This window comes from Xenopus laevis, chromosome 9_10L (genome assembly GCF_017654675.1).
Source record: "Xenopus laevis strain J_2021 chromosome 9_10L, Xenopus_laevis_v10.1, whole genome shotgun sequence".
Lineage (NCBI taxonomy): Eukaryota > Metazoa > Chordata > Amphibia > Anura > Pipidae > Xenopus > Xenopus laevis.
In genome coordinates this window covers 43,420,228-43,432,315 of record NC_054387.1, presented here as the reverse complement: position 1 = coordinate 43,432,315, position 12,088 = coordinate 43,420,228, and the positions used below count along the sequence as shown (strand labels likewise).

The window sequence follows — 12,088 nt, the reverse complement described above, 5'->3', positions numbered from 1 at the left end:
AACTATCCCAGGGATACCTAGGGGCACATTTACTAAGGGTCGAAGTGAATTCGAAGTGAATTTTCGAATTCAAAAACTTCGAATTCCGAAGTAATTTTTGGGTACTTCGACCATCGAATAGGCCAAATTTGACTTCGATTTGAAGTGAAAATGCTTTGACTATTCAACCATTCGAAAATCGAAGTACTGTCTCTTTAAAAAGCATCGACTTCGACACTTTCTCACTTTAAACCTGCCGAATTGCTATGTTAGCCTATGGGGACCTCCTAGAACCTATAGCCAACATTTGGCTAAGTTTTTAGAAGTCAAAGTTTTTATTTTTGGAAAATCGTTCGATTCGAAGGATTTAATCAAACGATTTTACTTCGATCGTATTTGGCCATATTCTTTAAAAAAAACTTTGACTTCGAATATCGTAGTCATGCAATTTGATGGTCGAATTTCAACGTTTTTTACACTTCGAAATTGGACCCTTAGTAAATGTGCCCCCAAACTCTGGAACTCTAGCTGCTACTACCATTGTCTACATCAAAGTGCTGGTACGTACATTGGCTGAAATATTATTACAGATAAAGAACAAATCTTCAGTCGACAGCTGCAGTGTTTGGTGATGACTTTTATATAAATGTGATTTTATATTACACGGTTCCTCCAATAAATGATTGGTCTTCAGCTTAGGTAGATGAGACAACTCATACCCTGGAAAGGGGATTCTACTGGGCTCAAAATACTACAGCTTTTAGAGGATGGTGAATGCAGCTGATTTTATAGGGTTGGCAGCAAGGGCTGATTTAAGGTACCAGTAGATCCAAGGCAATAATCTCATTGGTGGGCTCCTGCATCCACCGCAACTATTAGATAGTTGTACCCTGAGGCAGGGAAGCTTTAATATAATAAGGAAATCATATAAGAGGTAATTTTGGCACCCCCAACAGAGGTCTGTCCTGGCAAATGCTATTTTTAAAAAGGGACATTACCTACTTAGGTTGTAATAGTGGTATTATTAGGGGTACTTATAGCTCTGCTGACCAACTCTTACAGCCGTTGGCTACATCACCTGTAAGCTTAAAGGAAAACTATACCCCTCAAACAATGTAGGTCTCTATAAAAAGATATTGCATAAAACAGCTCATGTGTAAAACCCTGCTTCATGTAAATAAACCATTTTCATAATAATATACTTCTTTAGTATTATGTGCCATTGGGTAATCATAAATAGAAAACTGCCATTTTAAAAAATATGGGCCGCCCCCTGGGATCGTATGATTCATGGTGCACACAAGCATAACATACTTGTTAGGTCACATGAGCCAATAAACAGACAGAGTTCTGTCTTTTGTTTCCACACTTCTTCCTGTTACAGTTAGAAATGGTGGTTCAAGACAAGAGATGTAAAAGGACAATCTTTACTTAAATATATATTCCAGTTTGACAAGATTCTTTAATATGCCACTCAATTTGATATAAACGATCTGTTGCTTAAGTATTCATTTTGGCGGTATAGTTTTCCTTTAATGAAATTGCAGCCGTGAAACATTTTTCCTTTGTGACCTTTTATTTTTTCCTTTTAAGGTCTTGTCAGAGGCTTCAACTCCTTCAGCTTACTGAATGGGTTATAAAGAAATTTCATATTAAAAGGCTGGCGGGGGCTGGGTAATAAATACAAAAGATAACAGTGTGAGGTGGTAGAACGGAACTGCAGGGGTTGTATAATTATTTGGTATAATTATCCACTGCTCCATTCACCTTTTGAGCTAATATATTCACCCAAAGTCTCTGGGAATCTGAACACGGAACTCCCTCTGTTAATGAAGATTATGTATTATATATGCTAATTCTGTCGTCTCTTTTGCACATTGCATGTTTCCTGATTATTTCAGGTTGTTGTCTGGAAAGAAGAAATAAAAATATGCACCGCCGTTTTGGCTGCCTTGCAAAATTTTCGTTGTCTGAATCTGGTTTCACTGCAGGTAACCCAGAGTGGAAACATGACGATTTCTGCAAAAACAAAAGGAAAATTGTTTTTTTGCATACAACAATTTTATTGGGTTTTCATAAACACAACAGATTATTATTCACATATTAAGTATGTCAAGATAAACATGGAAGAAGAATATACATTGCTGCATGACATATCAAGGAAATTGAAAAAAGGAAAATTTGTTGAGTTTATTTTTTTTAAAACGATGGAGGAACAGTTTGGAAAATGATTCAGTTCAACAGGTGCCTAAACGGTACAATACAAAAATAACATATACTTTCTGTAGCTAAGGGTAATGGCACACAAGACCAATTGGAGAGTTTAAGTTCCATAAAGAGAGGAACGCAGGCTTCTGAATCATCTCTCCAATGAATTGAAATTGTCCTAATGTGCTAATGAAGGATAGTGGATACTTATAACAGAGTAACAAATAGTTTCAGCTTTTCAGAGCAGGTATATTGTTTTGACCTATGATGAGTTTGGAATCTAAAGAGGTTTATTGGCCTAGCAATTAGGGTTGCCACCTTTTGATAAACCCATCCAATGGGGGTCGGGAAGAAAAGGAGGGCAGAAGGGGCAGATTGTGCTGTAAAAGATGGCCAGAAGGCGGGTTGAGGTGCCATCCTGGCAGAGAAAACGTACGTTTCAGGCAGATTGAGGGTGAGCCAAGGCCTTTTGGTAAGGGTATTACAAATTTCCTGGCAACTACATTGTGGCTAGCCAACAATAGTCTATTGCACATTTGCCACAGATCTTTGTAAAAATCCCCAAAAAGCTTCATAAGAGCTAAGGGTAAAAAAATTAAATAAATATACATTCAGGTGCTGATGCACTATATGGCCAAAAGTATTTGGGCACCTACCTGTCCAATATCTAATTCCCAAATGATGGGCATTATTATGAAGGTGTCCCTCTTCTGCTACCTCTACTCCTCTGAGAAGGCTTAGAACATTCTTTATTCTTCCATTTAGGGTAGGACTACACAACTGACTTTGATGCGTTTCCACCAGATCCTTTTGGTAAGGGTTTGTTTCTCCTTTAATAGTGAGGGTTCCATTTGAGGACATGCCATTTCAGATGAAGTGTTTGCTTAATGGGCATCATTCATTAAGCAAGTGTGGTTGTAATCTTCACTGTATCACATAAACCCAACCTGATTTTGAGTCTTCCCAGATCAATTGTTACTGGTGAGCCACATTTGAATGTACTTAGAGTTGGGGAGTAACACAAGCATGAAAAAATTTGTAGGGAGTGCCAAACAAGGGCTGTGATTGGCCTATGAGCAATATCATCAAATGTGTTGATGTGAATGTTGCTAGCAAACCACTGTTTGTAATCACTGGCCCACAAGTTTGTTGAGACCTCTAAGATCAATATAATTGCACAAACCAACTATTAATAGCATAATTGCACAATGTATGTGCTGTTAGAGATGCCAATACAACGACAACTGTGCAACTGAAAGTCTCCCATTCTGTCCAACTGAACAATTTCTGAATTATGAAATTATTTATAATCTTAAAGGGGAACTGTCACTGGAAGTAATAATCCCAAATTCTTTTTTATAAGGTGTTAAGCAAAATAAACTTTATTTATAATTTGCAACCTCTTTAGATTTTGTTTCCTTGAGTCTTGGAATTCGCAATCATATTTAGCAGGTAGCAGCCATTTTGTTAACAGTTCATCTTTGCATCTTGCCAAAACCTTGTTTAAGTGCCTGTTGGCCCTGCCCAAGAACTGGCTGCACAATTAGGTGGCAAGGAGGGGGGGGGGATGTGAGAAGTGCAGTTGCAACTAGAAAGTGAGGAATGAAAAGTAATTGTCTGCCTTAATTTAAAAAAAATGTGGGTTTCATGTTTAATTTGAAAAGGACTTTTATTATACAGCTTTTTATGTCTGGGTAACAGGTCCCCTTTAAGTCTCATTTATGAGCATTCTTCTTCCTCTTCCTGCTCCAGCGAAGCTTACAATATTAAATAATGATGCTAGCCAGCAGGTGTGATACATCACTTTTGGTACCCACCCTAGGAATTTAATTTATCATGGCAACCTATATTTTTCTAAAACAAGTTTGGTCTCTGTTTAATTGCATATTGAGTGTATCAAGCGTTGAGGGAAATATAGTCACTTTGGTTTATGGATAAATAAATCTTAATTGAATCATGTTTGTGTACTTTCTACCAGTCATATATTTTATGCTTAAATTATCTATAAACAGCCATATATAGTTGACAGTTCAATTACACACAATCCTATTTTAAATGATTTTGTTGTGATTTACTTTTCACTACAAGCTGAAAAATATAGTGAATGTTCTTGTAGTTTTTATTTTTTTTTTTACATTTGTAATCAAAAATCTAATGTTTTTACAAATCTGTCTGTGGTCTGGTCAGTGTCGTAAAGTGCAGCAAAAACAAGCAGACAACCTTTTAATTTTGTTGAGATTTTTGTTTTATCCTAATTTGACTTTATATTGTTTTATAGGAAGGGGAGGACTCTTGTTTGTATACAAGATGCATTTGCGGGTCTGAAGTAGTGTAGCAAATGACAGAAGTAAAGCATGTTTAAATTATATTCTAGAAACCAAAGATTTCTTGTATTCAGCACCAACAATCTTAGTTGTCCTACTGCATCTTAGAGAACCGTGGAAAAGCAGGAAAACTCACCACCCATTTCCCACCTCCTCTGGTTATATCAGGGTTGAACACATGTTGAACACATTCCTAACCTTCCCACCTTCCTGTTTTTATCACTCCTTTTTCTTCCTATTCCTCTCTTGTTCATCTTCACACTGAATTTTAAAGTATAGGTTTACATTTCATTCTGTAGGAAAGCCTGATCCATTGTCTCACTACGTATATGTTTTTTCTTCCCCTCCCTGAAATAATGCTAGATAAATGGCACCTTAAATTACACCTTTTATCTGTAACAGCAGTATGCAAGAGAGGAAGGAGGCAGAATCAAAATCAGAATCTTTAAAGGAGACGTATAGGATAAATAAAAAAAACCTCTAATTTTGTAGGCAATTATAAGTGATATATGTTGTTGATTTTACATGGTGCTAAAAATTCATATTATCTTTAAAAATAGCCCATTTATTGGAGCTCCCTAAAGATGTTCTCTGTCTGTGTTTCAAATGAGGGGTGGGCGTGTCCTAACGGTCCCTGCCAGAAGCACATTAGGAGGGGGACAGCCAATCACAGCCCTGCAGCCACACAAGCACAGACAGGCTTTAGTTCCCTATCAGGTCCTGCTAGCTGCTGATTGGTTCCTGTCCTATAGTGCAGTGAGCTGAGTGCCGCCGGCTCCCCTGTACAACATGGGAATTCAGGGAGAAGGAAGTGGAAGAGAAGGGAGGGATTATTACGGTTTTTGCTGAAATATTCAATAAACACTACATTTTTAAGCAAAATTCTTCTATTTCTAAATGAGTATAATGCACTGGTACATTCTAATTTTTTACACAAAATGTCTCCTTTAAATATCTGTATAAATCAGTCCAATACCCAAAAACAATATTGTTCTAAGGCAACAGATTGGAGGTTAACCCACTTTTCCATTAAATTGGTTGCTTGTTTCCCAATCCCATAAGTGACACAACCATAGCTCAACTTATCTTGGCTTTCCTTGTGAGATAATGTAATAAATGGTCATAGGGTAGTGGCAGACAAGGTTACTGGGGGAGATTAGTCGCCCAGTGACAAATGGCCTCATCTTTTGGCCTCTTCTTTCTGATGGCTAGAATGTAAATCGCCGGTGGGATGGCACTCGGAAAGCTTCGTTTTCCGAAGTCGCCTTAAGTTTCCTCGTGAGTGCCATCCCGTCGGCGATTCGGATTCTAGCCAGCGGAAAGAAGAGGCCCGAAGAAGAGGCGATTTGTCGCTGGGCGACTAATCTCCCCCAGTAGCTTTACTTGCCTTTATCCTTAAACTTGATACTTGTCTAGTAACCCAACAGCAACCAATTAGCAGGTAACGTTTACTGATTTTCTGTTTGAAAACAAACATCTGATTGGCTGCAATGAGTAACTAGTAATCATTTTTTCATCATGTACGGTTTCGCCAAGAATTTCTGAGTTTCGCGAAAAAAACAGCAAAAATTCAGCACATGGTCAGTTTTGCACGTGACGCACAGCAGACAAAAAAGTCACACATCCTCCCCTCTCCTTCCACAATAAGCAATGGGATTGGACACCCAGATATTATCTGTTGGTGGTCAGATTACCGTAGTTGTGCCTGTATTTGTTTTTTAGCCTTTTTCTTTGGAATATATGAAGTGGGACATGGTATAACACTTTGTTATCTCAGTCGGTTACGTAACCCAGGCAATCTTATTTGCAAAATCTCTTTTTCCTTGGCTATTGTGTCAAATACCAGATCACAAAGTGGTTTGTGTGTTGTCCACACTAGATATGGGAGTTATGTCAGCACTTTTTTGAGTGTTTTCTACAAGCTTACTCATTAATGAAGCGATATATGCCAATGGACGACTGATTTCAAACAGGTGTTGTGTGGTCAAGTTTTGTTTGTGCAACATTCTTTTCAGTGTTGCGACCAAATCATAATTCTAATTCTCCATTCTTAGTAGCTGCAAATGTAATTTAAGTTCTCTATTTCTATTACAATGCAAATTCAGCATCTTATTTGTGTTTGCATTTAGGAAGGTTGAAAGATTGTAATGCCTTATCCAACACTTGTAATGGATCCAGCGCACATTCAGATGGTTCCGGATTCTTCTCTGAAGATACAACATCATCATGGGATTGTGCTTCTTCCTCACATTCTACTCCACTTACAGGATGACTTGTATTGTCTACATTTTTGTCACTACAGATTGTTGCATTATCAGCAACTTCAATAGTTGGGCTTGCTCAAACACTCAGTAAAGATCTTGGATTATTTTCTTCTAATGCAGTGTTTGAGTGTTTAAGTATTTGTTACAGTTGGAGAGGACATTGATGTTGTAGGCATAATTTGTTGCAAAAAAGTCCTTTGTGTAGGCCACATATAAGGAGGCACATTGGAATAAGGGTGTGGATGATAAGTGTGTAAAAAAGGATCATGATTTGTAGCTGATGGAACATCATAAAGTGGTGGTGTTGTTGTTAGGTTATAACTAACATATACATTGGGTATTGTTGCACCATAAACATGAAATGGTTGTGGTGCTGGCCAGCTAGGAAAAGATGGATGGTGCCTAGCAACTAGGGATGGGCGAATTTGACCCGTTTGGTTTCGCCAAAAATTAGCCACCGGCGAAATGTTGCAGACGCCCATTAAAGTCTATGGGCGTCAAAAAATTTTTGTCGCGCAGCGAAATTGTTTTGACACATGTCTTTTTTTTTTGACGCACGCCGCCATACAAGTCTATGGGCGTAATTTTTTCGGCGAAACTAGGCGAAAAAATTCGCCCATCCCTACTAGCAATGTGATCCTCTATTATATTTTCAGGATGATGGGCAATTTTGTTTTCTGTTAGATTAGGAGTGTGACTTGAAAAAGCATCCATTGTTAAACTATTAGAAGATGTGCTTTTTTCTTTGGCCAAGCTGCTTTTTTGTGCTAAAGCCAGGGCCAGATTTACGTAGTGCCTAGGCCCATTTCATACTTGCCTTCACCTACAAAAATTTTCATCAGCAGGTCGAGAGCACTGAGGACCAGCACACCGGAAATTAAAAATCCTGCCGCCCTAGGCGTGGACCTTGGTGGCCTTTCCACAAATCCTGGCCTGGCCTGGCTATAGCACAAGATTGTCTTGTGGATGGTGCTTGTTTTTTTAGCTGTTGATCTGTAAAAAAAGACAAAAATCATCCATAAGCAAATGCCAGAATGTTCACAAAATTCTGATGCTATTCCTTACACCAGGGATTCCCAGCCTTTTGAACCCATGAGCAACATTCAGAAGTAAAAGGAGTTGGGGAGCAACACAAGCATGAAAAATGTTCTTGGGGTGCCAAATAAGGGCTGTGATTGGCCATTTGGCAGCCCCTATGTGGATTGTCAGCCTACATTGAGGCTTTGTTTGGCAGTACATCTGGTTTTTATACAACCAAAACTTGCATCCAAGCCTGGAATTCAAAAATAAACTCCTGCTTTGAGGCCACTGGGAGCAACATCAAAAGGGTTGGAGAGTAACATGTTGCTCACAAGCTACTTGTTGGGGATCACTGCCTTACACAAATGCAGAATGTTTGATTTAGTGTAACTTTACCTTCAATATAATATCTCCCTCTCATTATCTCTCTCCTCCCCTCCCACCCTTAACATAGAAATTAGACACTATTTAGGTATATAAAAATGGATAGATTACATCGTTTGATTAGATTGATAGATTATATAGACGGACATACTATTATACAACGTCAAAGGTGGATTGACCTTTACCTTACATGGTAGACCATGTTTTTTTAGGGGGGATTAGGAATGTGAAAATGGGACCCATTTTTGATGTGGAAATGTTCTTTGCATATCTCATTCTTCCCAATATTTGTCATTTTTAAACTGGATTGACGGCAATACCAACATTTGTGTGTGAGGGTCATAGTTTACTGATTTTAGAACTTCACTTTCTATGTAGCCATATTTCTGTTTCTGTTTCCAGAAACAGTGGCCCGGTTTCTAGGCTCCATTTGACCCTAGCAACCAGATACAAGATAGCTCATAATATAGGTTGATCCAGGTACTAGTTCTATTGCCATTTTGGAGCCAGGAAGGAATTTTTTCCCCTCCTAGGCAAATTGTAGAACCCTCTGTAACTCAATACACATATTTGGGCCCAAGCCCATTACCCCGCAATGACTGGCCCTCATCCACTACTGTTGGCCCAATATGTTTGGGAACTAATATAATGCTTAAAAAATAAATGAGTATTATCTACTGTTTGGGTAGGGCTTGGTGATGTTACCTAATGGGAATGGTGGCCTGCAGTAATGGAACAATTTCACCTTCTCCAACCAAGGTCTTGCTATGATTTTCAGTTAAGGAGAAACATTTAGCTCATTTCTAGTAAATTAAACACAGGCATTAAACATAAAACTCGCTCACTCCTCTAACAGTTAAATATCCATGGCACATTATTTATAAAGAACACCTAATATTAAACCCAAAGTAATTCAGCACTTCCATTAAGATAAAAAGAAATAGCTATTTGCCCTGAAATAATAATATACAGATATGTACAGGATACCTTATTGAGCCACAAAAACACTCAGGTTTTTATTATGCAAAGGAAATAAAAATCAGATTGAATTCAGGCAGAAGGAAAGAGTCCGGGAGAGCCATCTGCTTTATTTCAAGCCTGAGTGGGCAGCACCATCCCGCATGCTTATCAATATGGCTCCTTCGCAGTTATTGACACCGACACTGCGTGTTCATGGCTGCAATATGAGGTTAATAACACCTTGCCGGATCTGAAATTACTGCCCGGGATGAGGGAAGCAATAAACACAAAAAAACCAATGCTGTTAAGGCCCAGGAAGAAAAAAAACAGACTCGCTCTATCAGAAGCACACGTTTAAATCAGCTGCAAGTCCAGGCTTATTACTGCAATCTGCAATTTTATACTCAAAAGGTCCTCTCTTGGGCTTGCAAGTGCAGCAGCACTAAAGGGTAATGGCTAAATCTCTTTCTTACTAAAGCTTTTATAAAGATATATACTGTACTTTTACTCCATTGTCACCCTACAGCTTTTCCAAAACAAATACTGTATTTTACCTACTCACAAGATAAAGACTTTGCTTGATATGTGCCATTAAGCCTTTAGCAACAGAATATCCTATTCCAGATTTCTATTATTATAGGGGTTTTTATTAAAGGACCAGTAACACAAAAAAAATAAAGGGTTTCATATGCATAATCAACTGTTATTATGCACTGGTAAAAAAATATGTTACAGCAGAAGCACGTCTACGGTTGATATAAATAAACTGCAGTGTAGCCATGGGGGAAGCAGTTGAAGTTGCAATAGGGCTATAGGACACATGCTTGCACAGAGAATAACAGATAAGACTGCTCACATAAAAAATAGGAGATTTGTTGCAAAGGATTCTTTTCTTTGTAAGTGTTGGATAAACAAATAAAAACTGTATGGCATTACTGATCCTAAAAAAGGTGTATCGGTAATATGCCATGGACCTAGGGTTGCCACCTTTTAAAATAAACTTTACCGGCAGGTGGAGGGGCGGTCTTAAAGGGGCGGGGCCGTGATGGTAAAGGGGCAGGGCGCGGGCGCGCCATTGGCTGCCGTCAAAGGGGGCGGAGCCAACGTGCAAATTTGGCAAGAGGTCCAGGAAAAAAGGTACGTTTGGAGCAGGCTTGGGGCAGGCCACGGGCTTTTTAAAAGTGTATTACAAATTTACCGGCAGCTACATTGCCGGTAAATTTGTAATACCGGCCCCGGCCTTGGCTGGTGTTTTACCGGCTAGGCCGGTAAAATACCGGCCGGGTGGTAACACTACATGGACCCCATACAGTGGCCTATAAAAGCTGCCGACAGATCAAGAATTGGTCCGTGTGTGGGGCGATCAATATTTGGCCGAATGCCAGCCAGATGCCGATCGAGCAGGGTAAAAAATCCCGTCGGATTGCGGCCATATCTGTTCGGTGATGTGGTCCTGCGATCCAACCGCCCGTATTGCCTCCATTCTGGTCTGATCATTGGGCCCTAGTGTCCATGATTGGATCAGCCCGATGTCGCCCACCTCAATGTGGGCATATCGGGGAAAGTTTCGCTCAGTTGGTGACATCGTCAAACGAGCGCATCTCCCTGTGTATGGCCACCTTTATACAGTGATGGGTCATAAGACTTTGTGTTCTTAAAGGAACAGTAACATCATAAAATGAAAGTGTTTTAAGGTAATACAAATATAATGCAATGTTGCCCTGCACTGGTAAAACTGATGTGTTTGCTTCAGAAACACTACTATTGTTTATATGTAGCAATCGGGGCAGACATTCAAAGGAGAAAAGACACAGCTGAGGAAAGGCGATTGTGAGCCTGAAACGTCGCTATTGTATTTCTGTCCAAAGAAAAAGCCCTTTTGCAATAAAGGCCTTTTAAGATATTACTAACATGTGGTGCTGTCTGCTTGCTGATTGTGTCTACAGAACAGGTGGAAGTGGCCACCAAAGACTTGCACGCCATCCATTATGCTCTATGGGTGAGTGCTGACTTCTAATCCTTTCTACAGTTCCTACACTCAACATTATCTGTTATCCACTATTTAACCAGTGCCATATAGCCTTTTATTAATTTCCGCCATTGCTACAAAGCAGCTTGTTTATATGAACTATAGTAGTGTTTCTGAACCAAACAGATCAGTTTTGCTTGTGCAGGGCAACAGTACATAATATTTTCATTACTTTAAAACACTTATATTTGTTGGTGTTACTTTTCCTTTAGGCTGCTCTATGTAGGGTAAACCTTGCTCAGGCACCCCATTAGCTCATATGGTTACATATACAGACATGCCCCCTCCCACCCTGTCACTGGCAATAACAGTCTAGTTACAGTATATGCTGTCAGAATTTCCCCCCCCCACCACTAAAAAGTAATGAAATGTGCCTTAAATCCTCTAGGGAGCTCCGTTAGAGGGAGTGACCCAGGCGGAATTGGGGCACATTTGAGAGGAACAAGGCATGGCTAAGACTTGCCTGGTCTATCATACAACCTGGTTGGTGTTCTGTGTATATAGTAATCTTAAAAATCACCTGTCTATATCTCTGTCTATATCTCCAGGGATTCACAAACCCCTATATTACACACTAATTAGCCTTTATGGAGGACCCTTGTTTTCACTAGACCACCCCCCAATGGAGCCAACATTATAGTTTGGGGACCACTGGGATGAAAAGGTCAGGACTTCTGTTCAGGCCTGGACTGGGATTCAAAATAGGCCCTTGAGTTCAAAGTACAAAGAGGACCAATCAGCCACCCGCAAGCACACTAAATAGTGACTGTCTATTGTAACTCACAGCAGCCCCTCTGGCATTTGCCGGAATCACCAGATTGCCAGTCTGGTCCCACATTGTACAGTATGTGGTTAGAGGTAGTGATGGGAGAATTTGTCCCGTTTCGCTGAGCAATTCATGAATTTCCTGCAAAATTTGC

At 39.6% G+C, this 12,088-nt stretch overlaps 1 long non-coding RNA gene across 1 annotated transcript in view; it reads left to right on the top strand.

The window, feature by feature from the left end:
- The window catches only part of LOC121398204, an 83,601-nt gene that overhangs the window by 70,295 nt on the left and 1,218 nt on the right, over window positions 1-12,088 (top strand). The window lies entirely within an intron of this gene.